Here is an 18,076-nt window from a genome sequence, read left to right as displayed (position 1 = left end):
TTGTGACGTGACTTGTGAGTGGTTTTGATTGGACTTGTTATTAACTTTTATTGGCTTGTGATTGATTGTGATTGACTTGTGATTTGACTTGTGACTGAATTGTAGTGGCTTGTGACTGACTTGTGATTGGCTTGTGATTGAATTGTGATTCAGTTTGTGATTGACCTGTGATTTGACTTGTGATTGACTTGTGATTGACTTGTTATTGCCATGATATTGACTTGTGATTGACTAGTAAACATTGATGGACTTGTGATTGACTTGTGATTTGACTTGTAATTTGAATGTATGTTCAACAATTGGGAGTTTAATTTCGAATGACATTTGATGGACTTGTGAGTTGACTTGATTTCAACACAGTCTTTTTTCACTTGAGAAAAATGGCACCGGTAATTATCAGCATCCAGACTCCAACCAGTCTTAAACAGAGTGTTTAAAACTGGCCAAGCACAACCAGTCTTAAACAGGGTGTTTAAAACCGGCCAAGCACAACCAGTCTTAAACACAGTGTTTAAAACCAGTCTTAAACACGGTGTTTAAAACCGGCCAAGCACATATTTATTCCTTATTCAAAATCAGGTTTCCATGCTTCCACTGCAAAATGACAATAAAATACTGAACGTGATATTTGTTTGCAGAGATGTGCGATGAGACTCACGCTGTCGGCGACCATTGGGAAGAAACCTGTATGACCTGCGAGTGCCATCAGAGCGCCCTCATTGCCTGTATACCGCACGAGTGTGGCCTGGCCCCGCCCCTTCCCGTCCGATGCCGCTGGGCTAAGCGAACCCCCGACGAGTGCTGCCCGTCAAAAATGGTCTGCGAAGAACGTAAGGAAACACACTTTGTATTTGAAGATGTAGACTTTCTAAAGAAACTTAAAAAAAGGGTTACTTTCCACAGCGCGTCCAAAAATATCGGCAACTTTTTTTTCTGGCGAGGCTCTAGCTTTTGTGATTTAGAGACGGCATAAACAATGTACACTCTCTGCGTTAGTTTTACTGAGTATGCTAAATAGGAATTGTTCTGTGGTCACATGTGTGACATTTTGATCTGATACACTGTGCCCTCTGGAGACATGCACACAATAGGGAACAAAAGATTGCATACGTCTCCACAGGGCAATTTCTATAGATAAATACGTCCCCACAAGGTTTTCACAAAATAGATGTATGGATTTTACTCAAAAACTACGAATTTCCAAGGAGGGTTGATCTGTCGCAAATGGAAGAGTTTTAGAAAAGAGATATTAAGTCCAAATTTCGGCCCAGGAAATTAATTCTGGTTAAAATATGAGCATTTTGAAACTACACTTTCAAACTCGGAAACTTTACAACACGAGAACAAAGAAATGTCTCCACAAGGATACAAATTTCAGTATGTGTGTTCAGTCACGTGTGTGACATTATGAAATTATGCTAACTAACGCACAGAGTGACCAACTTATGGTATATCTTAAGAAATTTACATCCTTACTTAATACTAGCAACACTTTATAGTGAACAATAACCATTTGTATTTCATAGCATAAAAAAACCCATTTTTTATTCTCCCAAACAAATTAAGTTAGTTTCAATTTCTGAAGACTCACCCTGATTTACACTCAGAAAGACAAACTTATGAAACTGCTTTCCTGAAGCTAAAAATCTATAATCGCACTGTTTTAAAAAAAAATTGTATTAACTCATTTCGAGTACTTTTGAGCATTTTGAGAACTTGATTTTTATTCGTTCTTCCAGCGCTATCTGACTGTCCGTTCAGTGCATCGGTCGCGTCGTCCTGCCCGGACGACCTCTGCGACACGACCTGTGAAGGTCACCCCAACGCGACCTGTCTCATCAGCAGATGTGGCGGCTGCTCTGCCAAATTCTTCGATCAGAACAACCAAACGTGCAATGCGAGGGTGGAACACTGCGTGAGTAATGGATACAATGTGTAAATCACATTCTGGGCAGTTGTCAAGTTACAGGCCCCGTAAGAGAAAAACCACTTTTAGCTCGTGTCACTTACCAAGTAGTTAGTGATGTTTGAAACGGGACTGTTGAGGAACGACGGCAGGTTTTGTTTTTCTTGATTTGTCATAAAAACGATGATGAAAACAACAACACGCAACATGAAAAATAAAGATGGCAATCACCGCTACACTATTCAGAGAGGCTGCAAAATGTTTACTGGGAAAACAAACATTTTTAGGAAGTCAGGCTGCTCTTACAAACCCCTTATTGAACACTGCTTGTCAAAACCATAGAGCTATATTAAATTACTAGAGTGCTAACTCGATGTACAAAGTAATGCCTGATGGGCGCATCCATGTTTGCGCACAAACCTATGGAAAACTCGAAATTTTGTACGGCTTTTGTACGGCTATTTGCATTTGTGTTTCATACCAGTGCGTCATCGAAGCCGATACGCCCAAAACCGAAACGCACGATCAGCAAATGAGCGTTTCATTTTGCTCTACGCAAACAGCGCAACGTGTGCGCGTCCCCCTCTGCTGCAGATGCTATTCACCGTGACGTTTCTTGAACTTTATGACGCGCTTAAGTTGTTTGCGTATCTTCTACTTGCGCGTTGCATTTAGAGTACACTTTTAAAATTCAATCCATCTATTTTGATTGTGTTCTACAAACACGCACATAAATTCAAAATGTCTGCGCCCAGAGCGGCTTCAAAGCGTCTCCGCGTGCAAGAATGAGGAGTTAGCGCTCTAGTAATTTAATATAGCTCTATGGTCAAAACATAGCCACCCCCTAGCACCCCCCCCCCCCCCGACAATTCACTCACGAATTTCTCTTTGCATTTGAAAACTCAGAAGTGGAGCCCAAGTGCCCCACTGACGTCCCCGTGTTGACGTGTTTCGCGTCGCCGTGTGACGTCAAGACATGCGATCATTACCGGTTCCCCGACGCAGTCTGCCACGTTGACTACTGCCAACCCTGCACGGCCGTCTTCCATTGCCCTTGCAACAATCTGCTGGATTGCGAGGAGAAAGGCAAGAAGGATACTATCGGTTGGTTCAGTCTTTCTTTTTCCCAAACCCTAAACATAAAGATGATTTTTCCGTAATAAATTGCTTATTTTCATAAATGTTGTGGAATTTGAATACAAGCTGTCGGGTAACGCAATGTTTACAATGCACAGACGCAAAATCCGTTACTAAAAATGTTCATCCCACGGTGAGAAATTCATTAAATCTTGAGACAAATGGCAGTAATGTCGCTATACCGAACATCGCTATGCTGAATATTCGGCCATAGGCCAAAAAGAAAAAATAGTCGGTCTCTGGTCAGCAAACGTGTCGATTTTAATCACGTGCGTTAATCTTTTTTTTTCCAACATGTTCCGCGGTAGCTCCAACAGCGCCCTCTATTGTCGCACCTCCTCATTTTTTTTTACCAAAGAGCACCAAGGAATGGGAAATTGCACCAAGGCAAATGATCAAGGGCACCAAGGCAAACGATGGAGGACACCAATGTATGCGAGGACATCAAAAAAAGCAAAATAGTACCCAACCTTGTCTGTACAATTCAAGCTTGAAAAAAAAAAAGCAAAAAAAAAAAAAAAGTCGCGTTGCCGCATCAATTCCAGAACTTTGGTCTGACCAGAGACCGAGTATTTATTTTTTTTTGGCCATACTGAACATTGACCTTGGCTCCCGATTTTTGTGTTCAAAATGTACCGAACATTGTTGTTGAAAAATGTCAACAGAAGAGCGACAAGTGGCTATTATTTCCCAAAGGAACGGAAGGGGAATGCCACCCTGTGCTGTAGGTAGTAAGCTCAAAAACTACGTAATTACATAATTCAATAGTCGGCACCTGTTCAAAGTCGGCTTTCAGTAACCACCAAAGCCTGCAGGGTGAAGTTATGAAGGGCGCTATTTATTGAAAATTGAGTACCGGAGCACCGGCAGCCTAAAATCGCTATACTGAACGATCGCTATAACGAACAATTTGTGTGGATGCTTATGGGCTGTGTTCGTTATGGGCTCCGTGCACCGACGAAAGAGGGCGCCCTTTTACCTATCAACGACGTTCCATGGGCGGGACACTTCACTGGTTGACGCGCACTGTTCCTTGTGTGTGACGCACGTAAACCAGGGGCTTTGTACTATGTACACGCAGTGGCCGCGCTTCGCAGCAAATGAATTGCAGTCAGGCAAGATGGCGTCGGTCGGTCACCCCCAACTGTACTTCCTTTGCCGGTGAGGGGTACTTGTTAATGGAGTGGATAGCGGCTTTCTGTCGGCATGACTTCACAGCTGACATTTTTTGGTTGATTTTTGTTCAGAGTAAACATGAATTGAGTTATAAACTTCTGCAAATATTCAAATCAATAAAAGTAGACAGCGTAACGTTTCCAACCCCGGCAGGACCTTTCTCAAAAGGCAAAACGACATTTATGGTTTTTTTTTCAGAATGCAAGGATTCCTCCAATAACAAACACGACCTGGGCGAGACGTGGCTGGAAGGCTGCAACGAGTGTACGTGCGAAGAGACGGGTATCCCAACATGCCGAGCTAAGACGTGCGACGCCGGTAAGGGTGATAATCAATGCTCCGATACCGCTGAAGCCATGCCTATTCGCCAGTTCCTCGTCTGTTTCACTATACGCTTTTACGCATGAGCTTGTTCTTAAACTTGAAAAGCCTGATTTATACTCGTCACGCATATCTCCTGTATATCTCGGGTATCGCAAAGAATGCTTCCATGTGAGATGGCTGTCTTTATCGAGCTCAGATGTTTTTACATTCAGCGGCTATTCTGTACTTATACAGGGTGAGTCGAAAAAGGGGAACCCAAACCCCCAATATACATTTCATATAAAAAAAAATATGTAGCACCAAAAAAAAAAAAATGACTGGAAAGCCAATTTCATAAGCTATTTTTTTAGATGAAAAAGTTACTTAATTTGCTCAATCCGTTCAACTGTTCAAAGAATATCACCATTTAAAAGCAATGACCCTAAAACCTGTCTCGTCAAAAAAAACCCAACAATTGGTTGTGTGTTCTGACTGTTTTGAACAACAAAGAAAATGGCCCAGAATACTTGTTTCAACAGCTGTCAGCAAATGTAGTACACAATATCTTCATTAACAACCCTGTTCAGGCAAACAATATGATTTATAAAATCTACTTAATTTTTAAACACAAAAGGGCTTCAAAAGGACTTTGTTGAATTTTTAACGTTTAAACTGAGATTTTATCGCTGGTGATGTTTGAAGACAATTGTGATGACGATTCTTGAAATCACATTTTTGGACAAGAGAGATTTTAGGGTCATTGTGTTTAAGTGGTGATATTCTTTGAAATAGATTTACCAATTTTAGTTTTTTTTTATCTAAAAGTAGCTTATGAAATTGGCTTTCCAGTCACTTTTATTTTTGGTGCTACTTATTTTTTTAAATAGGAAATAAAATTTTTGGGGTTTGGGTTTCCCTTTTTCACTCGCCCTGTATAAGACAAAACGATAAGATAAGAAAAAAGATCAGACAAAATGAAGTAACAGCCACATTTTGAAGTATTCACTCTGCAAATTTTCTCAAGTTGAACACATTTAAACGTTTTTTTTGTGGTGCACAATTTACGTAGCATTTCCGCAAAAAAACCCCAAATGGCGTAAAGTCTTCAATCTTTTTTTAAGCTCTTAACCTAGCCACCTGCGAAGGGGGTCACCGCGTGGGTGAAATTTGGGAAGGCTCCTGCATGACCTGTGAGTGCTCCCCTCTCTGACCCCCGTCTGTATACCCCATGAGTGTGGCCGGGCCCCGCCCATCCCCGACCGATGCTACTTGGCCAAGCAGACTCCTGACGAATGCTGCCCTAGCAAGGTCGTCTGTGAAGAAGGTAAAAACTAAGTCGCGGAGCTGACTTACCAGCGAATCCCGACCTTTTTGCGTTTTTGAGATTTTGTCATTTTTGTGGTTTGTAAAGGCTGCTCTTTCAAGTATTTATGCAAAAATTCTTAATTCTCTCTGGATTTTGAGATTCGGAGCCCGCCTGTGGCGAATCAGTCATAATAACAAATCCAGAATTTGACATAGTGACGAATACGAAATTTGGCTGGTAACCATCTTGATCTACGTTCAAAGTAGCAATGAAAGATGTGCTACTGTTGTCAAACGTCGCGTGAAAGGTGTTTTTTTAAGACTCAATGCAGTTTGCACTTATCTATTATGATCAAAATAATATTGCATGCTACATGTAGAATGCATAAAAGTTAAACGAACTACATGTAGTTGTGCGATATGTTCTTATTTGATCATAAACGGATTCGTCAGTTTGCCAAATTACAAAATCTCCAATAGCCAGTTGTTCTTTACACTGCTTGTATACTATTCATCGGTGTGTCGGATCGCAAGTTTATCGAATTGATTGCAAGTTTATCGCAGAGCTGCGCAACAAGCTTCTTCCGTGAATACCACGCATGGCATAAGTTTGACGCCCTGTCTCGTGAAATGGGCAGCTTCTATCTGAAAAATACGATGAGGAACATTTTACAAAAAAAGAAGAAGAAGAATTCAAGAGTTTTGTGACTGTTTGGTTGCCAGCTCTTTCGCTCTGTCGCGAGGGTACCGCGGTGGCGCCATCTTGCCCGGACGACCTCTGCGACGCGACCTGCGAAGGTCACCCCGACGACGCCACCTGTCTCATCAGCAGATGTGGCGGCTGCGAAGCGAGATACTTCGACGAGAGTGGACAACGGGTCCCCTGCGGGCAAGGGCTAATTGGTAAGTCAAACAAATTTATTCGTCTCGTAGCAGTTTTTGAATTGCCCTATTAAAACAGAATCGGAAACTTTTTCCCAGTTTTTATTTCTTTTCGTGAAGATGAATTTTGAAGAAAACAATCTTAGGGAAATTGTCGGGGAAATTTCACAAATTTCATGAAACTTTGATATGATCCATATATCCATGATCAACAAAAAAGTCGTACTTCATACATTGTAGTCTTAAGGCTGACATTTTTTGACATTATTTTGACAGCTTTTGACAAGATTTGACAAGATTTTGACAAGATTTTGATAACAGTCTGACATCATTTTGACAACATTTTGACAATGCTCGTATCCCCCGCAAAGCCATCCAATATATAATTCTTCTTTATTCGACTTGTTTTCATCTCTCAGTATCCCAGCCAGTCTGCCCGGAGGACACGCCCCCGGTAACGTGCCTCATTGTGTTCTGTGAACTCCACCCGTGTGTGAATTACCCGGATGCCGTGTGTCACATCGACTACTGCCGGCCGTGCGAAATAGTCTACTACGATGAACTCAACCAGAAGATCGACTGCTCAGTCGAAACTAAGGTGGACGAAATCGGTAGGTCACAACAGTGTCAGATTAGTGGTGGGGTTGTTGTTGGGGGTGGAGGGTTGGGGGTGGTGGGTCGGGCAGGGAGGGGCCCTTTTAGTGGAACACATCCCATCTGTTTAGAACAAATTTTTAAGATTAAGACGTAGTAAGAATGGAGGACCCTAAGGCCTTCGTCAGGTCAACCTTGCGACGACACAGATCAGTCGGCAACTGACTTCAGCTGTGCCTGACTACGACCGCTGCATTTGCTGATTTTCGTGTAACTTAGCAAAAATATCTTGTAACTGGGACGATACTAGGACGATTGGTATCAGTCGGCGCTAAAAAAAAAAAGTTACAAGAGTACAAACAAATTCAACAGTGCCCACAAGAAATATGATCTGACTGTTGGTGACTAGCCTGTGTAAAAGGCACGGCAGGGATACAGGATTGAATTTTTGACTGTCCGTGACTGATCAAACAAAGGAGGGTTCATTCATGTATTTTGCAGAGTGTAAGGATTCCTCCAATAACAAACATGACGAGGGCGAGACTTGGATGGAGGGATGCAACGAGTGTACGTGTGAAGCGACGGGTATCCCATCATGCCGAGCAAAGACATGCGACACCGGTATGTACACTCGTCATGGCAAACCTTTCTTGGTCAATTTTGTTCATCAAACTTGTGGCAACTCTGCCAATTAACTTTGGTGAAGTGAAAAAAGCTTTAATTGTATGGTGAAAATATCCTTTATTTGTGACCCCTATTCCAAAACTAGGCATTTCTAGCAAAATTGTCTCACTTAGAGGTATAGTCCATCATTTGTAATTTGTGCATTTTGTTCGTTTGAAGCAACAAAAGTGCTCAAATTCTAAAGAAGGGTACTGAACAACTAACCAAGTTTCAGCTCAGCTTCAGCTGTATATTCCGAGAAAAACAGCATTCTAAGATCTCGATTTCAATCAAAAGTTGCTGAATCATGTTTTGAATTGGGCCTGAAGTCAGTGTCCGATACACGTTCTCACTGAGCCCATTGCAGCTACGCGATGTCGCGCACTGATCCGATGAATTATAGCAACCCCGCGCCCGCGTGCGTTGTGCAAATGCTGGAGCGCGCTTTGATGAATAACAAAACGAACAACTAATTTGAATTTCCTACGGTGCGTCTTAAGAAGCACCGTTGAGAAGGCCGCCTTTTGTTGATTTCTTCAAAATGACAGCTTGCCAGAAAGAATAATTTCACAGGGAGTTTAGTCCCCTTACTATCTTTCAACCAAGTATGTTTTTCTACAATAATTACGCCATTTACTTTTCGGTTAGCTGCAAATGATGGACTCTAGCTTTAATACATTGTAGTCTTAAGGTTGACATTTTGACACAAGTTTGACACTAGTCTGACAACATTTTGACAACACTTTACTTTGACATGTTTGGACAGCTTTAGACATTTTGACATTTTTTTTCTTTCTCCAGCCACCTGCGAAGGCGGTCAGCGCGTGGGTGAAATGTGGGAGGAATCCTGTATGACCTGTGAGTGCGCCCCCTCTCTGACCCCCGTCTGTATAGCCCATGAGTGTGGCTTGGCCCCGCCCATCCCCGACCGATGCCACTTGGCCAAGCAGACTCCTGACGAATGCTGCCCTAGCAAGGTCGTCTGTGAAGAAGGTAAAATGTTCGTCACGGAGCTGACAAACTGGCGATTCGACCATTTTGGCGATTTTGAGATTTTGTAATTTTGTGGTTTGTAAAGGTTGCTCTTTCAAGTATTTATGCAAAACTTCTTAATTCTTTCTGGATTTTGAGATTCAGAGCCCGCCTGTGGCGAATCAGTCATAATAACAAATCCATAATTTGACATAGTGACGAAAACGAAATTTGGCTGGTAACCATCTTGATCTACGTTCAAAGTAGCAATGAAAGATGTGCTACTGTTGTCAAACGTCGCGTGAAAGGTGTTTTTTTAAGACTCAATGCAGTTTGCACTTATCTATTATGATCAAAATAATATTGCATGCTACATGTAGAATGCATAAAAGTTAAACGAACTACATGTAGTTGTGCGATGTGTTTTTATTTGATCATAAACGGATTCGTCAGTTTGCCAAATTACAAAATCTCCAATAGCCGGTTGTTCTTTACACTGCTTGTATACTATTCGTCAGTTTGTCGGATCGGAAGTTTATGGAATTGATTGCAGGTTGATCGCAGGGCTGCGCGATAAGCTTCCTCCGTGAATACTATGCATGGCATAAGTTTTACGCCCTGTCTCGTGAAATGGGCAGCTTCTATCTGAAAAATACGATGATGAACATTTTACAAAATAAAGAAAACAAATTCAAGAGTTTTGTGCCTGTTTGGTTGCCAGCTCTTTCGCTCTGTCGCGAGGGTACCGCGGTGGCGCCATCTTGCCCGGACGACCTCTGCGACGCGACCTGCGAAGGTCACCCCGACGCCACCACCTGTCTCATCAGCAGATGTGGCGGCTGCGAAGCGAGATACTTCGACGAGAGCGGACAACGGGTCCCCTGCGGGCAAGGGCTAATCGGTAAGTCAAACAAACTGATTTGTCTTGTAGCAGTTTTTGAATTGCCCTGTTCGAACAGAATCGGAAAGTTTTGCCCAGTTTTTATTCCTTTTCGTGAAGATGAATTTTGAAGAAAACAATCTTAGGGAAATTGTCGGGAAAATTTCACAAATTTCATGAAACTTTAATATGATCCATATATCCATGATCAACAACAAAGTCGTACTTCATACATTGTCGTCTTAAGGCTGACATTTGACACTATTTTGACATTATTTTGACAGCTTTTGACAAGATTTGTCAAGATTTGGACACAATTTTGATAAGTTCATTTTGACATCATTTTGACAATGCTCCTATCCCCCACAAAGCCGCCTAATGGTTAAGTCTTCCTTATTCGACTTGTTTTCATCTCTCAGTGATCCAGCCAGTCTGCCCGGAGGACACGCCCCGGTAACGTGCCTCATTGTGTTCTGTGAACAATCCCCGTGTGAGAATTACCCGGACGCCGTCTGTCACATTGACTACTGCCGGCCGTGCGAAATTGTTTACTACGATGAACTCAACCAGAAGATCGACTGCTCAGTCCAAACTAAGGTGGACGAAATCGGTAGGTCACGACACTGGGTGGTTGCTAGGGGTGGGGTGGTTGTTGGGAGTGGAGGGTTGGGGGTGGTGGGTCGGGCAGGGAGGGGCCCTTTTAGTGGAAGTTGGAACACATCCCATCTGTTTAGAACAAATTTTTAAGAGTAAGAGGTAGTAAGAATGGAGGACCCTAAGGCCTCACTCAGGTCAACCTTGCGAAGACACAGATCAGTCGGCGAGTGATTTTCAAGATTAAGCTGCCCCTGAGCTATGAGGGCTGCATTTTTTAGTGACCTGAACATCACTTGGACGATACTAAGACAATTGGTATAAGTTGTGCCAAGAGTCGCAAGAGTATAAACAAATTCAACATGCCACAGTGCCTACAAGAAATATGATCTGACTGTTGGTGACTAGCCTGTGTAAAAGGCACGGCAGGGGAACAGGATTGAATTTTTGACTGTCCGTGACTGATCAAACAAAGGAGGGTTCATTAATGTATTTTGCAGAGTGTAAAGATTCCTCCAATAACAAACATGACGAGGGCGAGACTTGGATGGAGGGATGCAACGAGTGTACGTGTGAAGCGACGGGTATCCCAGTGTGCCGAGCAAAAACATGTGACACTGGTATGTACACTCGTCATGGCAAACCTTTGTTGGTCAATTTTGTTCAACAAACTGGTGCAACTCTGCCAATTTTGGTGAAATGAAAAAAGCTTTAATTGTATGGTGTGAATATAATCCTATATTTGTGATCCCTATTCCAAAACTAGGCATTTCTAGCAAAATTGTCTCACTTAAAGGTATAGTCCATCATTTGTAATTTGTGTATTTTGTTCGTTTGAAGCAACAAAAGTGCTCAAATTCTAAAGAAGGGTGCTGGACAACTAACCAAGTTTCAGCTCAGCTTCAGCTGTATATTCCGAGAAAAACAGCATTCTAGGATCTCGATTTCAAATCAAAAGTTGCCAAATCATGTTTTGAATTGGGCCTGAAGTCAGTGTCCGATACACGTTTTCACTGAGCCCATTGCAGCTACGCGATGTCGCGCACTGATCCGATGAATTATAGCAACCCCGCGCGCGCGTGCGTTGTGCAAATGCTGGCGCGCGCTTTGATGAATAACAAAATGAACTACTAATTTGAATTTCCTACGGTGCGTCTTCAGACGCACCATTGGAAAGGCCTTCTTTTGTTGATTTCTTCAAAATGACAGCTTGCCAGAAAGAATAATTTCACAGGGAGTTTAGTCCCCTTACTATCTTTCAACCAAGTATGTTTTTCTACAATAATTACGCCAGTTACTTTTCGGTTAGCTGCAAATGATGGACTCTAGCTTAAATACATTGTAGTCTTAAGGTTGACATTTTGACACAAGTCTGACAACATTTTGACAATACTTTAATTTGACAAGTTTTGACAGCTTTAGATATTTTGACATTTTTTTCTTTCTCCAGCCACCTGCGAAGGCGGTCACCGCGTGGGTGAAATGTGGGAGGGATCCTGCATGACCTGTGAGTGCTCCCCCTCTCTGACCCCCGTCTGTATACCCCATGAGTGTGGCTTGGCCCCGCCCATCCCCGACCGATGCCACTTGGCCAAGCAGACTCCTGATGAATGCTGCCCTAGCAAGGTCGTCTGTGAAGAAGGTAAAATGTTCGTCACGGAGCTGACAAACTGGCGATTCGACCATTTTGGCGATTTTGAGATTTTGTAATTTTGTGGTTTGTAAAGGTTACTCTTTCAAGTATTTATGCCAAAATTCTCAATTCTTGTCTGGATTTTGAGATTCGGAGCCCCCCTGTGGCGAATCAGTCATAATAACAAATCCATAATTTGACATAGTGACGAATATGAAATTTCGCAGGTAACCATGTAATGTAAGGTGTGCGTTCAAAGTAGCAACAACAGACGTGCTACAGTGGTTGTCAAAATGCCACGTGAAAGGTGACTTTTTAAGACTCAATTCAGTTTGCACTTATCTATGATGATCACAATAATATTGCACGCTACATGTAGAATGTATAAAAGTTAAACGAACTACATGTGGTTGTGTGATATGTTCTTATTTGATCGTTAACGTATTCGTCAGTTTGTCAAATTACAAAATCTCCCATAGACGATTGTTCTTCACACTGTCTGTATGCTATTCGTTCAAGTAAATGAATTGTTATATTAGCTGTGACAGTATTTTTAGAGTTACGGCATGATTCCGCAGAAAGTTGGGCAAATGTATTTTCATAATGATGGGAGAGGTGATTCAAAGACCTTTTTTGACCAAAATAAAACTCTTATCCAAATAACCATCGTAAATGCTGTTATTATCCTCGACCAAGATGTTTAAATTATTTAAAATGTTGCGTAGCTTGGCCTTTTTGTGAAATTGATCGCAAATTTATCGCGCAGCTGCGAAACAAGTTTCTTGCGTAAAGCATACGCATGGCTTAAGTCACGCCCTGTTTCGTGAAATTGGTCGCTGCTGTCTAAAAAATGCGATTGTGAAAAAAAAGAAAGGAAGATAATTTCAAGAGTTTTGTGTCTGTTTGGTTGCCAGCTCTTTCGCTCTGTCGCGAGGGTACCGCGGTGGCGCCATCTTGCCCGGACGACCTCTGCGACGCGACCTGCGAAGGTCACCCAGACGCCACCTGTCTCATCAGCAGATGTGGCGGCTGCGAAGCGAGATACTTCGACGAGAGCGGACAACGGGTCCGCTGCGGGCAAGGGCTAATCGGTAAGTCAAACAAAATTATTTGTCTTGTAGCAGTTTTTGAATTGCCCTATTAGAACAGAATCGGAAAGTTTTGCCCAGCTTTTATTCCTTGTCGTGAAGATGAATTTTGAAGAAAACAATCTTAGGGAAATTGTCGGGAAAATTTCACAAATTTCATGAAACTTTGATATGATCCATATATCCATGATCAACAAAAAAGTCGTACTTCATACATTGTAGTCTTAAGGCTGACATTTTTTGACATTATTTAGACAGCTTTTGACAAGATTTGACAAGATTTTGACGAGATTTTGATAACAGTCTGACATCATTTTGACAACATTTTGACAATGCTCGTATCCCCCGCAAAGCCATCCAATATATAATTCTTCTTTATTCGACTTGTTTTCATCTCTCAGTATCCCAGCCAGTCTGCCCGGAGGACACGCCCCCGGTAACGTGCCTCATTGTGTTCTGTGAACAATCCCCGTGTGAGAATTACCCGGATGCCGTCTGTCACATTGACTACTGCCAGCCGTGCAAAATAGTTTACTACGATGAACTCAACCAGAAGATCGACTGCTCAGTTGAAACTAAACTGGACAAAATTGGTAGGTCACAACACTGGGTGGTTGCTAGGGGTGGCGTGGTTGTTGGGAGTGGAGGGTTGGGGTTGGCAGGTCGGGCAGGGAGGGGCCCTCTTAGTGGAACACATCCCATCTGTTTAGAACAAATTTTAAGATTAAGACTTAGTAAGAATGGAGGACCCTAAGGCCTCACTCAGGTCAACCTTGCGAAGACACAGATCAGTCGGCGACTGCCTTTTCAGGATCAAGCTGCGCCTGAGCTACAACGGCTGCATTTGCTAATTTTTTTAGCGACTTGAGTGTAACTGGGACGAAGCTGATTGGTATCAGTCGGTGCTAAAAAAAAAAGTCGCAAGAGTACAAACAAATTCAACAGTGCCCACAAGAAATATGATCCAACTCTTGGTGACTAGCCTGTGTAAAAGGCACGGCAGGGAACAGGATTGAATTTTTGACTGTCTGTGACCGATCAAACAAAGGAGGGTTCATTAATCCTTCGCGCAGCAAGCTCGCGATAAATTCTCCAAATTTTTCCAAATACAGGCATAATTTTTTTTTCAATGTGCCAATTAGGCCAAGCTTCCATGTAATCCTCTCCCTAACTATACACTACAAGCCTGTAGACTCCCATTGGCCAGACCCTATAGCCACTCCGGAGTAAGGAGTGTTGAAAGACAGAAGCCAAGATGGTGCCTAATGCCTTTGTGCAGTAATGCGAGATCTTAGTGGCCAACCCCTAAGTGCCGCCGATCCCTTCGTGTCAAACCCTCGTGCCGCCCGGAGCTCAGACAGGTTGTAAACAATCCTTGGCCATGTGAATGACCTATATCTTGTGCATTTACAGGCATGCCAGGGTTAATGACAGTATAAACACGTGGTGATAAAATTCTCCATGTGGCCGTTCCACGTAAAGTTTTTGGGCTTGATCCATGAAGGGTTTTTATTTTGCAGAGTGTAAGGATTCCTCCAATAACAAACATGACGAGGGCGAGACCTGGATGGAAGGATGCAACGAGTGTACGTGTGAAGCGACGGGTATCCCAGCATGCCGAGCAAAAACATGTGACACTGGTATGTACACTCGTCATAGCAAACCTTTATTTGTCAATTTTGTTCATCAAACTTGTGGCAGCTGTGCCAACTTTGGTGAAGTGAAACAAAGCTTTAATTGTATGGTGTGAATATCCTTTATTTGTGACCCCTATTCCAAAACTAGACATTTTTAGTGCAATTGGTTCACTTCAGGCTTTGTTGTCTTAAGGTTGACATTTTGACACTAGTCTGACAACATTTTGACAACACTTAAGTTTGACCACTTTTGACAGCTTTAGACATTTTGATATGATTTCGACAACATTTTGACATTTTGTGAACAAATTGACATTTTGACAATGTTTTGACAATACTTTGACAAAATCTGACAACATTTTGACATTTCGACATCATTTATGACTTTTTACAACATTTTGGTAACACTGACATTTTGACAGCTTTTTGACAAAACTTTTTGACATTTTGACATTACTTTGAAAATGTTTTGAAGACACTTTGTCAAAATTATGACATCTTTTTGACTTTTGAAGTTTTTAAAACATGACAACTTTTGACATGATGACTGACTAAGTTCCTCATATTCTGTTGCGTCAGTCATTTTACTCATTCCGTGATAACTACTAACAGCCACAGTAATCAGCTCAGTACACTTGGGCGCTGAACAAAATTTTGGTATTTTCGTTGTCAAGATCCAATGCCACAGTGCAACCCCGATGAGTACCAGGAAAGCCCGCGAGGTGTCCAGACTCTCCACCGCTGCCTGAAGAACGGCCAGTTCTCCCCCAAGCAGTGCGACACCTCCGGTCACTGCTGGTGCGCCAATCCGGACGGTTCTGTTGCGACCGAGCAATTTGATGTGCCAACAGGGAAAGAGTTGGTCTGTGTTTCAGGTGCGGTTGAATATAAGATCTCTATTTGTGTTTTTCAGATGGGGGTGGGGTGGGGGATTTGTGTTTTGTCACATTGGGGGTGGGGGATTGAGGGTGGGGGGGGGGGTATGGATGGTGGGCAGGATCGTAGAGGGCTAGATCGCCTGCTTATTTCCTTGTATATTTCTCCTTCAAAAAAGTTCTAAAAATTTGCATCTGTGTGAAAAAAAAAATGAAAAAAAATCGAGCAACTGTTACATTTTTGTATGTGGCTTGACAAATGGTAAAATAGACAAAAAAAACCCAACTCTAGCATTCCAAGTAGCAGGCTTTTCAAGAATTACTTCCAAAATTGGAGGCAAATATTTGACTAAAAAATCTGGCCGAAGAAAATTAAATTTCCCCCCAAATTCTACTTTTACAGGGTGAGTACAAAAAAAAACCCCCCAAATGTTGGGACTTTTGTTTTAATGAAGTTCTGCAATCTAGGATATGAAAGCCCAACTCATAAGCTTTCTTTTAGTACAAGAATCATTCAAATTACTTACTTACTTACTTTTAAGGTTATGGAGTTTTAAACACAACCACCGTTTTAAAGTTCTGTCCATAAAAGGTGTTCAGCAAAACGAAAACAATTCACACACATCCCTATATGTGACTTGTTTTCGTTTTGCTGAAAGAACACTTATCTTTTTGTGATCTGTAGGCCGAATTTTAAAACGGTGGTTGTGTTTAAAAATTTGTAACTTGAACATTAATTGAGTGATTTGAATGATTCCTGTACTAAAAGAAAGCTGAAGCATTGGGCTTTCATATCCTAGGTTTTAAAAGTGCTACATGCAGAACTGCACTAAAACAATAATCCCGACATTTTTTTTTGTTTTACTCGCCCTGCATTTCAAACTGATTCTTTCATTGAAACAGAGCCGCCCTGCCACAGAGAGCTCCTGAACAACAAACACAAGACCGAGAGGGGAGAGGTCGTGACCTCTGACCCCGTCTGCAGCTCCACGGGATGGTACGAGCCGGCCCAGTGCAGTCCCGCGACCGGCGAATGCTGGTGCAGCGAGAGAGACGGAACGGTGGTGATCGGTTCCATCAGACGGCAAGGAGAACCACTGGATTGCAGTATGTTTTATACCGTTTTTTTTTTGCCCTTTCAGTTTTGGTTTTGTTTTTGTGAGTTGTGGCTTTGCAGCTGTCCAAAAAGTCAATTACTGTTGAAAAGCATACTTGGTAAGACTAGTAATGGTACTATACTCACCGTGAAATTCTTCTTTCTGGCGTGCTGTCATTTGAAGAAAACAAAAGACACATTTTTTGGAAATTTCTGTTAGTAGATGTTTTTTTTTTTCGTTATACAGCAAACGTTGAACGCAAAGTCGATTTATTTTGATGATAATCCGACGCATTTTCGAAAATTTTGATATTGCAATATTTCGATGATTAATAAATTTCTATCGGCGATATCGATATCAATATAGTACCGAATCGAGTGATATTTATATATCGACGATACTTAAAGCTATAGTCCATCATTTGTATCATTATTGTTGAAAAACGTACTTGGTTGAAAGATAGTAAGGGGACTGAACTCCCTGTGAAATTATTCTTTCTGGCCAGCTGTCATTTTGAAGTAATCAACGAAAGAAGGCCTTTCCAACGGTGCGTCTTAAGACGCCCCGTAGGAAAATTTAAATTAGTAGTTCGTTTTGTTATTCGGCGCAGCGCGCGCAAGCATTGGCATGACGCACAGGCGCGCGCGGTTGCTATAATTCGTCGGATCAGTGCGCGACATCGCATATAGCTGCAATTCAAAACAATTCAAAACATGATTCAGCAACTTTTGATTTGAAATTGAGATCCTAGAAAGCTGTTTTTCTCGGAATATACAGCTGAAACTGAGCTGAAACTTCATCAGGTTAGTTGTTCAGTATCCTTCATTAGATTTTGAACACTTTTGTTGCTTCAAACGAACACAATGCACAAAATACAAATGATGGACTATATCTTTAAGTACACCTCTTTAGATTTGGAACAGTTTTGTAGCTTCAAGCGAACAAAATGCACAAATGACAAAATGATCTACCCTACGTTTAATACCCTTGTTTATGAGCAAATTTGAAATGATTGATTTGAAATGATTGACACTTTGTCAATCTTTGTAATTTTGTTTTCTTTGCACTCCATCAGATGCACAATGTCTCGGTGATGCAAGTAACATTGTTGCCAGCATAGTTTGCTCCAAGCAGTACAACGGTTGCCCTAGCGACGCGTTCTGTCACATTCCGCCCAATCACACCAAGGGCAAATGTTGCTACCTACCGTCAAGAGCCATGCGTGAGTACAGTTTCCTTTCCTTTTAAGGGAACACACTGTAGTTACAAAAAAAGGTTAAGGGGACGAACCTGTGTTCACAGGAACGGAGTGCCCATCTCTCTTTCGAAGCGAT

General features: G+C 42.0%; 1 pseudogene; it reads left to right on the top strand.

Annotated features, from left to right (window-relative positions):
• The first annotated feature begins 619 nt into the window (after positions 1 to 619).
• The window catches only part of LOC119732044, a 19,992-nt pseudogene continuing 2,535 nt past the window's right edge, over positions 620 to 18,076 (top strand).

Source organism: Patiria miniata, unplaced genomic scaffold (genome assembly GCF_015706575.1).
Source record: "Patiria miniata isolate m_02_andy unplaced genomic scaffold, ASM1570657v1 HiC_scaffold_24, whole genome shotgun sequence".
NCBI lineage: Eukaryota > Metazoa > Echinodermata > Asteroidea > Valvatida > Asterinidae > Patiria > Patiria miniata.
This window is presented reverse-complemented; position numbering and strand designations above follow the sequence as displayed.